Here is a 14,777-nt window from a genome sequence, read left to right on the forward strand (position 1 = left end):
GGGGTACCTATGGTATCTTTTCCCCCTTGTCAAATTCTGCTCTCCTTCTCAGAGATAAAGGGCAGAACAAAACTTCAGGCCATTGCACTGACAGTTCTGCTACTCCACAGGATTAATTTTAAGCATTGCAAATCATATTTTAATGTAGGCATATTTCAGAGTATGTGAGTGTGTGCGTGTGTGCTGTCAAGTCAAAGCTGATTTATGGCAACACTGTAGGGTTTCAAAGGACAGAAAAGTTCAGAGTTGGTTTGCCACTGCCTGTCTCCATGTCACAGCCCTGGTATTCTTCAGAGGCTGCCGCTTATCTTCTGAGTTCTGAGAAGATCAGGCTAACCTGGGGCTCTCTTGGCCAAGCAAATATGAAATGCATCTCCCTCACTACTAAGGCAATGGTGCTGTTAAAGAGAAAGGTTTCCAACCCACCACATCCTTAAAAGGACGACCTGATTTCCCACTGAGCAGTATAAGCCAATCAACAACATGATCCAAAAGATGACTTTTAAAGAAAAGCAAGAGCCCCCCCCCCCCTTCCCATCTGACATTGCGGAGGGCAGTTAAGTAAGATTGCTTTGAAATGCAAAGGTACAACTTCAAACTTTCCCCCTTATCTTGGGAAAGGTGAAAGAGTTTGCAAGCATTTGATATGGAACCCTCCTTGTGTTATTCTTTAACACTCGGATGACACATCAGGAAACTGGCTATCACTTTGAATGTATGAACTGGCCAACTGCCGGATGTTTAAGCAGTCAGACTGATTGATTCAGAGGGAATCCTCTCTCTTGGGAGGTCTTCACAAAGAGCCATACTCACAATTATTATCAACCCAAAGAGCCACATTTATTTCCAACTCTGGTATGAGACCTGTGCTTTAGACAGGCCCACTACTAACCCATTCTTCAAATGGTGGTTCTTTCAAGGCAGAAATCCCATGCCAACCACATGTTTCAGCAAGCAAAGGTCTTGCCCACTTTCCTGAAACAAGGGGTAGGTGCCATATCAGGGGACAGTGTTCTGAAGAGCCATAAGCAGCATGTCAAGGGGTCACATGTGGTTCTCAAGACACTACATATCACTTCAATGAGGGCTAATTCTCCAGTCTACCAAAGCACAGGGTTTGTTGTTTATTTATTTTCATTCACAGGCCACCCTTCCCCTTGCAGGCTTAGTGCGCTTCCAACATACAATAAATTCAAAGATGTGGGCTTTATGGAACAAATCTCAATGGGAAAATCTTCCAATTCAAATATAAATAAATTATTTAAATAATGTCAGCAAAATTCAACACCATGTGTAAGAACTGGGGTTGTCCACGCCTCACATCCCATGTTAAGCCCATCTAACGTGACTGATTTGCTGCAGAACAACCCTGACAAGTATCAACAGACTATATTTACATACATGGGTTCAAAATTTTCCACAGAAAAATACAGTATGGGAAAGTTTCCCCCTATGCAGCACTAACTGCTTGAAACATAAGAACATAAGAACTTGCCTGCTGGATCAGACCAGAGTCCATCTAGTCCAGCACTCTGCTACTCACTGTGGCCCACCAGGTGCCTTTGGGAGCTCACATGCAGGATGTGAAAGCAATGGCCTGCTGCTGCTGCTGCTCCTGAGCACCTGGTCTGCTAAGGCATTTGCAATCTGAGATCAAGGAGGATCAAGATTGGTAGCCATAGATTGACTTCTCCTCCATAAATCTGTCCAAGCCCTTTTTAAAGCTATCCAGGTCAGTGGCCATCACCACCTCCTGTGGCAGCAAATTCTAAACACCAATCACCCATTGTGTGAAGAAGTGTTTCCTTCTATTAGTCCTAATTCTTCCCCCCAGCATTTTCAATGAATGCCCCCTGGTTCTAGTATTGTGAGAAAGAGAAAAAACAGCTGACCAGTTCTTCCCTATAACCAAGTGGTTATGAACAGCCAATGCCGTGCTCAATAGTAACAGTGTAATCCCAAGCTAAGTTACATCCTTTATAGCCCACTGACTTCAATGAAATTTAGAAGGGACTAAAACTCAACTTGACACTATTGGTTGCTATTTTTTACAATGCCACATCAGTTCTACACTACAGGCTCTTTGTAAAGGCACACAAGAAAGACTATACTCAAAGGTCATGGTGGGTACTCATGACCAGCAAGCTAAGACATTTAAGAAGCAACCACAAGCTCACTGTGCTCTCTAATGGTCAAGTGGTAACAATGAAGGACGGCAGCAAACCACTACAGCATGGAAGGGTGTCTGAGGCTGCTGGACATGCTTAAAGCTTCACTGTTCTCCTCAGAAACTAAGGCTGTTTCCGCACAGCCAGGGGCAGCGGCTTCCCACCGGCTTTGATGAAGCCGGTGGAGCGTCGGGACCGTTCACATGGGCCACTCTGAATGGAGCTGCCCAGGGTGTCTGCGAGGGACTTACCTTGCGTTTCTCTGAAGTTCCAGGCAGCTGGGAAGACATGCCCGTGCTGCCTTCCAACCCTCGGAGGTCACAGGGCAGTGTGGGTGTGTCATTCCAGCTGCCCGGAGCTGCAGAGGAACACAAGGTAAGTCCCTCACAGACACTGGAGGGGCCAAAAGCAGTGCCCTCACACCAGTGCGGTTCGCACTGCGCCGGCAGGAAGACGCCACTTTTCAAAAACCTCTGGTTTAAAGAGGTTGTGGGGGTGAGGATGGCGCTGTTGGGGGTGAGGACGGCGCTGCTTGTGGGGGCGAGGACAGCGCTGTTGCAATGCAGCAGCACCTCCTGTGCAAACAGCACCCTAGGGATGGCGTTTTTTCCATCCCTAGGGCACTGTTATTTGACCATGCAGAAAGAGCCTAAGTTTGGGTGATGATTCTATTACTATAGCAAATTTAGTTTTCTCCGCCAATGATGTCATATCACATTTTCTGAGTCTTTTACCAAGTTAAACTTACATGCAAACCATTCAACATTTACTACTCATACTATTCTTATATTTTGGCAAGTATATATTTAAAAGAATGTACCCATAATTGCCCAATGCTAGACTTTTACACAAATTGCTGCCTAGATCAAACTAGGCATTTATTTTACTTAAGATCCTTGCATTCGGTTTGTCAGGTTTTCTTCTACTTAATAGGTAGCTCGTGGACTGATAATTTTAGATTAAGCCATTCATTCAAAGCATTTGCAGTACTGAGTGGAAATAAAGACGTGCAAGACACAAAAAGATTTTTTTTAAGGACAGTTCCCAAGCCATTAACAGATTTCCTGGTAGAGAGAAAAATGTTTTCATTCCAAGCTGAAGGTGGACAGTTATAGCTATTCTGTTGTTTGTATATACTTTCCCTCCATAAATAGCTGGAAATGGGTAGCATTTAGGAAGGAGCAAACAAAAAACAGGAAGTACTCGATTTCCAAATGCATGGTACAGCTGTTGGGATTACAAAAAAGTTCATGGGATCCAGTTTTTTTTTTTACTAAACAAGTATTTTCTGCCAATTTAAAACTTCTACAGCCATGATTAGGGGCGTTTTAATTGATAAATGCATTAATTTATCACATGTCCAAGTACATCTGGATACTATCTACACATGCCAATGTTGCAAGAGACTGGAGGTGGGAAATTAAAATGATCTTTGGACTTGCTGGTATCTAAGGATACATGATTAACTGTGAAGCTGATAGGTGGAGCTACAAAGAAACACTACATGGATCTGGTCATTCCTTAAAAGCAACAGAGCCTGTAACTCACCCCATAAGCCCAACACCCTTGATCAGGATGCTGAAATGACTTATCTCTATATAGGACTATTATCTCATCCCTCTTGAATGACAGCTTTGAGCCTGGTGGGCTTTCCACCACCATTCAGCCAGATCATCAAACGTCAATAAGATAACACGGACAAATACTTCAAGGAAAAAGGCAGCTGTCCTGAAAATACTGAGTTGTCCCTCACCACTCATGGATTTGCCATTCACAATTCCACTTTCTCGTGGTCTGGCCATATGATGTGGTCAGGTCTGAACAAACAACGCCTCCTTCTCCATGATCTCAGCCAACGTGTGAAGAGGGAGAGTGAGCCTAATTGGTTGGCTCTATCCTCAGTCTTTTCATGATGACCTCGGCTCCAGAAACTGCCATTGCATGATACCTCTGGGTCTAATGCTGCTGGCCAGCTTCCTCAAACAGCAGTAACCACTTCACTTATCTGGCTGATCAGCTCAGTTACAATACCATAGCCGAGCCAGGTGCTGCAAGCAACTCACCTTGGCTTGGACTCCCTCCACTGAGGGGGGATGGATTATGGGGACAAAGTAAGACACGGGAGGGGCAGGACAGGGCTTATTTACCAGGTTGCTCTGATTTCCCAGTCTGCGCCATTCGCATTCATGAATATCACCATGTGGGAACAGTTGTCTTATGAAAGGCTAAGATTTGCTGCATGCTTCATGACAAAGCTACTTAACTCCTATGTTACAGGAAAATGTATGGTTTGTGAAAGAAGGAAAGTTGGCAGTGTATGAGTTTCTTCCCCACTCCCAGATTCAGACATTTTCACATGCAGCAAGAAAGTAGAATGGTTCACTGAAAAATAAATGGTCCACATGTGCCCCACATTTATTTACAGGATTCATATCCTGTCCAATCAGTGCCACCAAAGATACTAATCTTGCTCTTACAGACATTTAGTATTGTGAATATTAAAACATATCCAGCCCCTCCCTTCTATACGTACCAGCCTTTTGGGGCATAGCATCATCTTGGTTGCCTCTTTCCTACCAAAACATCAATGTTATGGTAAGCTGCTCACTTTGAACAAAAGCCTGTTGAACCACATCCACAACGGCTCCTTTCTGCTTTCCTTTTCTCTTCTTACCCTACCTGACACTTTGCAAGAAAATCTGAAACTGTTTTCAGAGAAGTGCTCAATTATTCCCTCAGAAATAGCTGCATTTTTTCTTGTCAAACACAACTGCACCATGCTGAACATTGCTTTTGCCATCTGGAAAAGGGTGGGACTATTCTACACTGTTGTGTTCGCCATTCTCGGGCACGAGCCTTCGGGTACAGCTAAGAAAGGCTTGGAAGCCAAAAGCTACACATGCCTTTACAGTATACCTGGCTTTGGTAGACATTTCTCTAAACCAGGGGTGGCCAACCTATGGTGCTCCAGATGTTCATGGACTACAATTCCCATCAGCCCCTGCCAATTGGCCATGCTGGCCGGGACTGGTGGGAATTGTAGTCCATGAACATCTGGAGCACCATAGGTTGGCCACTCCTGCTCCAAATTGTTAACAGGCCCACCAAATCTCAGTTTCTTTTATGAAGAGCCATTGCTTCCACATGCACCGTGCACTGAGGTTTAATAGAGATACATTCCCTTCCACAAACAAGTACAGTTCCTGTCACATTTTTGAAAACAGGCCTCAAGGCCAACCTCCTGTGGAGTACTTACTCCTACTAATTAATTAAAGATTTAAACAGAACTGTTCGCAAACTCGCTTATAATGTGATCTAATTTAGAGCTTTACTGTCAGTTATCAAAGAGGCAGTACTGTTATTCAATTACACAATTATGTATACACACAAACAATTCTGTTCTTCTGGACTGTAACCTCTAGCCGTCTCCAGAGCATCGCTGCAACAACATAAGACTTGGCAGTCACATTTTTTAAATTCATGCTCGAGCCAACTGTCCCCAACAATATGTTTCTGTTGACTTAATTAGAATTCAGGGCAAGAGCAATGAAAAACCCTTTATTGAAAAGCATATGCTAAATAGTCCTATAAGCCAATACACTGTAATTCGCAAAGGGAACTGCGAGTGGTAGGGGGGGAAATGACACCATTTCCCCCTCCCCACACACTTAAAAAAATCCACTTCCTTATCTATATCAAACAGGTACCAAAGCCAACATTGTATCTTTATGCATATTACAGTGATGTGTGGGAAACAGAGCAAAAGAGTGCCTATTTTTAATTCCCCCCAAGTAATTAAATCAAGGTTAAAAGCACTCAGTTACCTTAACTAGGGAGGACAATAGCTGAAGTGTGCTTTCAGCCATATGGACAAAGCGTGTTTCCCCCCATGAGAGTAGCTTCTTGATTTTTCCACACAGAACAATATTATGGCAAAAAATATCATGTCAAGGAGAGATCTGGGGATTGCCTCACATTTCAAGACATTTTCCAATCGGTCCAGGGAAATCACCACGCAAACAAAAGACATATACCGTATATACTCGTGTATAAGTCGACCCGCATATAAGTCGAGGCACCTAATTTTACCACAAAAAACTGGGAAAACTTATTGACTCGCATATAAGTCGAGGGTGGGAAATGCAGCATCAATTGAGGCATCAGTAGGTTAAATGTTTTTGAATATTTATTTCAAAGAAAAACAGTAAACTGGCTCTGTAAGTGGAAAAGAGGGTCAACAAGAACAATATGGTATCAACAATAACTTTAAAAGTACAAAAACCTTAGCTCAACCAGCAACCAAGCTAAAACACAAGAGTTAAAATCCTTCAAAACTGGATTCCTCATCATCATCTGTATGTCCAAATGTAACCCAACTTAGATTTTTAAAGGAGGGATATTATCAGAAATGAAAAAATCTTACTATTAGCTTCCCCATTGTAAAACAATGGGGAATGGGGCATCCTCCTTCGGGGTCAATAACTTTGGATCCCCTGACACAAACTTCACCAAACCTGGCTGGTATCATAAAGAGACTCTCCTGATGAGACCAGCCAGGTTTGGTGAGGTTTGGTTCAGAGGGTCCAAAGTTATGGACCCTCAAAAGGGTAGCCCCATCTACTTTTAATAGCTCCCATTGAAAACAATGGGGAATGGGAACACCTCCTTTGGGGGTCCATAACTTTGGACCCCCTGAACCAAACTTTACCAAACTTGGCTAGTATCATCAGGAGAGTCTTCTGAGGGTACCCTGACATTTTGGTGCCTCTAGCATAAAAACTGCCCCCTGCTGGCCGGCAAAGTAAAAACACACAAAAATTTTAATGACCCGCATATAAGTCGAGGGGAGCTTTTTCAGCATTAAAAATGTGTTGAAAAATTCGACTTATACATGAGTATATACAGTAATTTGGTTTATAAATTAATACCAACCAAAGTAGCAAAAAATAGCATGCAAGTTTTCCAGTTCTCAAAAATTATTTATCAGACAGAGTCAGTTTTGTTTTGTTTTTTTAAGAGGGGAAATGGGGGAAGAGATGTTTCGTTCTATGATGCTAAGGCCTCTCTGGTCCATATCTTGTGCAGGATTGCACTGCAGTGGCATAATCTGATTAGAATATGGTGGGTAGAGCTGGTTTCAAGTTGTACTGAAGCCTTCGAGGAGGAGGAGGAGGAGGAGGAGGAGGAGTTTGGATTTATATCCCCCCTTTCTCTCCTGCAGGAGACTCAAAGGGGCTTACAATCTCCTTCCCCTTCCCCCCTCACAACAAACACCCTGTGAGGTGGGTGGGGCTGAGAGAGCTCGGAGAAGCTGTAACTAGCCCAAGGTCACCCAGCTGGCATGTGTGGGAGTGTACAGGCTAATCTGAATTCCCCAGAGAAGCCTCCACAGTTCAGGCGGCAGAGCTGGGAGTCAAACCCAGTTCCTCCAGATTAGATACACGAGCTCTTAACAGACAGCACACAATTGAAATATAAAAGCCAGTAGTAATTAAGTCTCTCTATGGCACCAGACAGGCCCATTAAACGACTGAAAACAGAACAAAAATGTGGCAGTCCTTATTTTACCAAAATGAATCTTACCAAGATGAATTAGGTACATCTTGGTAAGGGGGATGGATTGACACATATTAGGTAACATGTCAGTGGAAGCCAAACTGGGCAATATTAGATAGTTATTGGATAGCAGGAAGCTAAACTCCCAGAGCAAAACCCCATTCCACATCATCTTCCTCCAGAACCTCCCTTCTTTTGACATCTAAATTTAGTTCCACGACTAGGCAGAGATCATTGGTGGTTTCAGAAAAACAAGCAAAGGGGTTGCTTGAAATTCTGAAAGGTGAGAACAACTCATATAGTGTTGGAGAACACCTGGTATTAGTCAAGGGTAAATTCTGCTTCATCAACAACTCACCTGGAGTGACTGAAATAACCAGGAAATCTATTTCCTGCCACCAGTAAACAAGCAAAGCAAAGAGAGGCAGTAGGTGAGCGTGAAGAGGAAAGAGGTCATGGCAGAGAGTGTGGAGGAGAACCTGAGAGAGGGAGAAGTGGCAAAGGAAGAAGAACGTGGGCAAGCTTGAGTGAGAGAAGCAAGAACAATAAATGGGACAGTGGAGAAGAAAGAGGAAAGGGTGCCAGTCTGAGACAAAACAGCAGCAGGGAAGAGGAAAAAGGAGGAACCTGCAGGAGGTAGATGGGATCTCTCATTCCCTGGAGGCTTCTCACAATACCCACATGTAGCAATATAAATCACTCCCTTCCAAGGAGCCCATAGGAGAAGGCCTCCAGAGCATTATAAAGCTAGGAACGGCAGTAAAGCAATGATAGTTGAGAATGACAGTTAGGGATGGGCAGCAAGTCAGGAGTGAAGGAGAGGGATAAACCTCAACATAGGGTGTTTCACTATACAGGTCAGGAACTGTGAAAAGCAATAAAGTGGTTATTGAGTTGAAGCAGGGGTTCCTAACTGTATAACCCGTGGAACAAAGTGGTTTAAGCCTGCCAGAAAGGAGTTTCTTGGCAAAAATATTTCATAAGACTGAATCCCTTATCTCTGTCTTTGACTGTTACCATTACCTCAGTTATCTTGTTGGACCAAATTAAGTATTGCTCTTTTTTTAAAAAAAAAAAAACTTTTGCACTACTCTCTGTGGAGTTTACCTCACACTTCAACAAAGCCGTGAGCTTGGCAGGTTTTAATACTAAAGTTGACTCTTTCCCAGAACAAATTCCTAGTGGTATTCTGAATGCAGTGGAAAAGCAGAAAGGGAATGCTGAGGTAAAGTTTTAAAAGGACTTATTCTAGGAATATCACAGACAGGTTTAAATAAATCCATGATATTTTAAATCAAGACCTGTGCTGTTATCAAAAATATCACCCTAAATATCTGAGGATACTCTGACATTTATTTATCATCAGAGTCTTCTTGGTCAAAAGTAAATCAATGTGATGACACAGCTAAATACTTAGCCTCTTCCAGTCAAGTTAAGAAAACAAACTTGGCACTTCCTTAGCGTGCAGCAACCAGAATAAACTGAAGCGTTCAGATTTTTCCTTCTGATGTGAGCAAACAGCCCTGACCTAATAATATTACTGTAGTTCAACAAATATTCAGCTCTTGAGGGGAGCAGGAGTCAACTTCATTTAACACAGAACTGCATGATGGGTCTTTTGGCCCTGCAATCAATATGCAGCAAGAAGAAGAAGAGGAAGAAGAGTTGGTTTTTATACCCTACATTCTCTACTGAAAGGAGTCTCAACGTGGCTTACAATCACCTCCCCTCTCCCCCTTAACAGACACCTTCTGAGGTAAAAAGGGCTGAGAGAGTTCTGAGACAACTGTGACGGGCCCAAGGTCACCCTGCAGGCTTCATGAGGAGGAGGGGAGAATCCAACCAGGGCTTTCTAGATGAGAGTCTGACGCTCATGTGGAGGAGTGAGGAATCATCGCTCTTAACCACTATGGTATTGAGTGATCCCTGCCTGCTCCCTTCCTAACCTCAAGCGTGCTAAGTAAAAGGGTCCATTGAATACTTACTGTGAAGGGTCTTTCTACTGTAGGTAAGGGGGACATCTCAGATGGGTGTCTTCTCCACCAATAGCAAGGAGGCAGGAAATCGTCATCAAATTAGCCGTGTCACTTCCTGTCTTCCAAGGCCATATTTGTTCAGTATCCTTATGACCTAGCAGTCCGTGTAACCATTTCGAAGTGACCTGACTATGACATTACTAAACAATCCAAAAAAAAGTTGACTGGATAAAATGAAATAAGTATCAGAGGCTCCCCGTTATTGCTAATCAACAATCCAAACTATGTACAAGGCATCGGGGTTTAATAATAAGGACCAGGGGGGGGTCGAGATGTCCCCCTTACCTACAGTAGAAAGACCCTTCACAGTAAGTATTCAATGGACCCTTCTACTGTAGGTGGGGGGACATCTCAGATAGGACCTCCCAAGCAGTGTCCCCTATTAGAGGTGGGTCCATTAATCCCGATGATATGTTCCTAGCACTCTACGACCAAAGGCCATCTCAGTTGCTGCCAGAGAATTCATTTTATAATGTCTGATAAAGGATGAGCTGGATGACCATGTGGCCGTCTTGCAGATCTGCTCCACTGATGCTCTATTCTGCGAGGAAGGCGCATTGGTTAATGTCGCGCTTCTTAGTATGGAGTCGCGCAGTCCACGCCCAGAGGTATTGGTAGCAGAGGCGATTAGAAAATGCTTCGATGATTGTAGCTTTCAGAGTTGTGCTAGGAAGGCCGCTGTTGACATTGGAGGCGCCCACATTGGGGGGGCTAACATTAATGGATAGAGCTTCCGTTTTCTTGGATATATTCTGTCCTGATTATGAAGGCTTTTAGCGCTCTCTGGGCGTCCAAGAGTATGCCAGGCCCGCTCTTGGGAATTTGAGAGGGATTAGGCATGAATTTATTTTGGCACTATAATTTCTTGTTGAAGATGGAATTTGGAATATACTTTAGGGATGAATAGGCGGGTCCAAGAGTAATCCGACTCTGTCTTTAAAGACTGTGGATAACTTGGCATTGACTGATAACGCTTTTAATACCGAGACCCTGGCGTGCCGATGCTTAGCGATAGCAAGGAGTGGGAATAGAGAGTTTTCATGTGCACCCATCGCAATACGGGATGGTTGGATCGGTTCAAATGGTGATTTGGTTGAAGTGATGTTAATACGCCCGTGCAGCCGCCATGTGGGGAACCGGTGTATTACTGGCGGTTAGAGGATTTACTCCCTCTCAAAAGAATTTGTCTTTTTAAGGTGGACATAGAAGTCCCCTATCAAAACCCTTTTGGAGAAAATCTAGGATGTTACCTATAGAGGGAGCTTCCAGGCCCATTCCTCGTGCTTGATACCATCTAACTAATGTCCTCCAGGATGCATTATAGATGTTGACTGTGGAGCATCTTTGTGCTGCCATAATGGTTCCTCGTAATGTACTCATTGAGTAGCCTCTTTGTCTCCAGAGTTTTCTCGGTTCCCACTCCACTTGCTTGGTCAACCCTGAGCCATCCTGGGTCTGGATGGGCTAAGGGGCCTAATGTTAACTATGTCTGGAACTATCGGCAGAGTCCATGGAGTTGACGGGTGGACATTTCTAAGTACCATGGAGGTACCCACGGACTTGAGGGCCATTGTGGTAGCGATAAGAATGACCCTGAGCTTTCTCCAGTCCGATTTTTTTTTTTTTTGCAGAGAGCTGGCTTGGAATCAAGAGGATTGGAGGGAAGGCATTAAAAGCGAGTTGGCGGGGCCAAGGCGCTGTGATGGCAACCCTGTGTTACTACTTCGCGAATTTTGGGTAGCTGAGTGTTGTCCACTGAAGCCGAACAGATCCCCTTTTGGGCTAGCTGAATTGTAGGCAGATGTCCTGGAAAATCATTGGATTGAGTCTCCATTCACCTAGTTGTATTTGCTGTCTGCTCCAACCAGTCTGCCTTGTCGTTGTTTATTCCCGAATGTACTGGGCTTGGGACGACAATAGAGTGTATTTTTCGACCAGTTAGCGAGAACTTTTAGAGGCTTCTTTGTGTGTAATCTTGGGGATCTTGAAGCCCCCCCTGATTGATTTTATATACATCTTGGTCGAGATGTTTGTCTGTCCCTGATTATCAGGTGTTGATGTTTGACTTCTGTGTGGAAGTGTTGTAAGGCCAGGAACACTGCCGGCGTTTCCGACACATTGATGGGAAGTAAGGTTTCTTTTTTTTTTTGTCCAGGTGCAGCTTGGCCGAATTTTTGCTAACGTCGCCCCCCCACCCTGAGAGGGCTGCGAGTCTGTGAAGATCTGAGGGTCTGTTAGTGCATTGGGGGTGGCATTTTCCCTTCTTTAGGTTGTTTATGTTAGTCCTTTTCATTTGAGGCTTTCTCTGACCTGCCGAGGGGTTAGGTAAAGTTTTTTGTCTTTTCAGAATGACATCTAGCTGGAGCGGTCTTAAGAACAGCTGTAGTGGTCTGGCATGGTAAGAGAGCGTGCCCATTGGTTGAGGTCTATGACTGAGATGAGCAGGCCCTAGTAGGCTCGCCAACTGTAATAGAGTTGGTCGAAGTGTGACTAGAATTTTTGTTTGACAGTTTTTTGTATTTTTGAGAATTTTTACCAGTGGTGAATGGATAGGGGCATTTTATGTGGGTATCTATAATGCGGCTCCTAGATGTTTCTAGTCTCTGAGTTAGGCGAGGGAGCTTTTCTCCCAATGTGAATTTAAGAGCCCGTGGTCTTGGGGAAGTACTTGTTGTACTCTGACAGCGTCTTGGAGATCCTTGGTTCTGTCCTGAGACCTGATTAGCAGGTCATCCCTAGAAGTAAGGATGTATCTGGGTCCCTTCCTCCCTGGAGTTGGATAATGGGGCCCAGGAGTACCTAACTGAGATTGTTCTGGGGGCCGTGGCTAGTCCGAACAGCAAGGCCCTGCACTGGTAGTGGGCATTCCCTACTGTGAACCTGAGGGAATTTTTTGTGTGCCCAGTTGATGGGGGGGATGTGCAAGTAGAGCTTCCCTCAGGTCCAACGAAGTGAGGAGAACTCCCTGTGTCTCAGGGCTATACGTGATGGACTGGAGGGGAGTCCATTTTTGAATTTTATTGTGGATAAACTTGTTGACAAAGCGGAGGTTTAACACTGCTCTGGATTCCCCATTTAAACTTTGGGACAGTAAAAAAGAGAAAAAAAGTGAGAATAGGTCCCTAAGGATTTCTCCTGGGGAGGAACCCGGCTCTACCGCCCTGGATCTCCAAAAGATGTAGAAAACTGCTTCCTAATGAGTTTTTGGCTTTTAAAGGGTTTGAGGATAGCGGTGAGGGAACAAACAGTGGAGACGAGGAATTCCCTGAAGAATTCTATGCAGTAACCGCGACTCTATCAACTCTCTGTTGTCCACTGAACCTATGTGGACTCCTTGCCAGGCTGCTGAAAATTTTGTAGGGGTTCCCCCACCGGGAGTTGCCGGTAAGTCATTGTTTATTTTGTCTGGCTTAGGGCCCTTCCCTTGTTTTTTTGAAGAGGTGCTTGAGAATGAGTTTTTTTGTCATGAAAGGAAGACTGGTTCTGCCATGACTTGCAGCTGTTATCCCTAGTAAATCTGGGAGGCGTATTGTGTGTTCTGAATGTGCTTTCGCGTTAGAGCCCACCTTGCTGAAGTTGACGTCTGATCTTGCCTAACCGATTTTGGCATTGCTTTCTTCTGATCTCTGGTTTGGATGAGTACCTGTTCTAAATCTTTGCGGAGACTTGGTCTCCATAATGAGAATAGGCTGCTGCTGCATTCTTGGCTTGGGTATCTGCCTGCCATGGTGAGACCAGGTGTTAGCGCCTAGCTAGCATATTGGAGCGCTTCATGGTTCTAGCTGTCATGGCAATTGCATCAAGTGTGGCGATCACCAATGAAGAGGCGTTAGCAATGAGCACCAGCAATGCCTTCTCTAATAGCAGTGTTCTCTGCTGGGATCATGTACTAAATTCTCTTAGTCCAGGCTATAGTGGCTCTAGCCACTGTAGATGCTGGAAAGATGATGATCACCTTAATAAACTGCTGCGACCCAGCCAATGTGCATTGGGACCTGTGAAGAGCCGCCTCTCACTGGTAGCCGGGTCTTTTCTGTCCTAAGCGGGTCTTTAATATTACTTTCCCCTTCTTTTGCTACCAATGCTCCAGAGTGCAAGAACTGCAATAGGGGCTTCCACTGCTGGGACTTTCCAACATAGTATGGAATAAGCTGTGGCAAAAGGTAAACTTTTTGTAAGCTGTGGGAAGTCCCTTCCTACCGTGTGCCGATTAGCGTTGAATGTAACTTGACAAAGTATTTTGGAACTGGAAAAACAGTTTTAGTGTTCCAGCATCTTGGGGGAAAATAATCTGACTTGCCCTCGGGAAAACGCTTAGATGGGTTTGGCAGGATTGGTAATGTCCTCCTGTTAGAAAGAACCGTGGGGATAATTCTGGCTTTTCAACTGTGGGTTCTTCAGTGTCACTGAGAACCTGGCCCTCATCCCCTTCCCCTCTATCTCCTCTTTCTAGATCCCTCTTGCATAAAGGCGAAAGGGGTTTCTATATAGTGAGCAGCAGCCACGGTTCCATGCAGAACAGAGTTATGGCTCTGTGGTAAGGGAAGGGAAGAGGTTTTATTTAAAGCAGCTCATTGCTCTCTATCGTCCAGCTTTGTCAGTTTGTTCTCTGAGCATTTTGGCGTGAAGATGCAGAGAGCGTTGCCAGAATGAAATATGTCGTCGTTAGCGACCACCTGAGATTAACGCCAAAGCGCATCGGCTATGCGGATGCGCTCTCCTCCCCACTGTTTGCCCGGGGCCCCCCGGGTACCTGTTGTTGAAGAGTCACCGCCCTCGAAAACGCGCCTCCAGCTGGGTGCAGGAGTGTTCGATTGAGTTGACACAGCACTCCCGGATCCCGAGCGGGGTAGGAGGAACTGGTCTGGGGAGCCGCCAGTCATTGGTCAGCGCCCTGGGAAGCGTCAAGCTCCCCGGCAGCTTTTCTTGCTTTGCTTTTGAAGCGGCGGGAGGGCCCTCCAGCGTCCTGCACAGCTCTTCGGGTTTCTTTGGGGCCTGTCGTCCCTCAGGGTCCAGT

At 44.8% G+C, this 14,777-nt stretch overlaps 1 protein-coding gene across 3 annotated transcripts in view; it reads right to left on the reverse strand.

Moving 5' to 3' along the window:
* PARD3 (par-3 family cell polarity regulator) overlaps positions 1–14,777 on the reverse strand; it is a 605,108-nt gene that overhangs the window by 434,444 nt on the left and 155,887 nt on the right. The gene's annotated exons all lie outside the window — the stretch shown is intronic.

The sequence above is a fragment of the Sphaerodactylus townsendi genome, linkage group LG11 (genome assembly GCF_021028975.2).
Source record: "Sphaerodactylus townsendi isolate TG3544 linkage group LG11, MPM_Stown_v2.3, whole genome shotgun sequence".
Classification (NCBI taxonomy): Eukaryota; Metazoa; Chordata; class Lepidosauria; order Squamata; family Sphaerodactylidae; genus Sphaerodactylus; species Sphaerodactylus townsendi.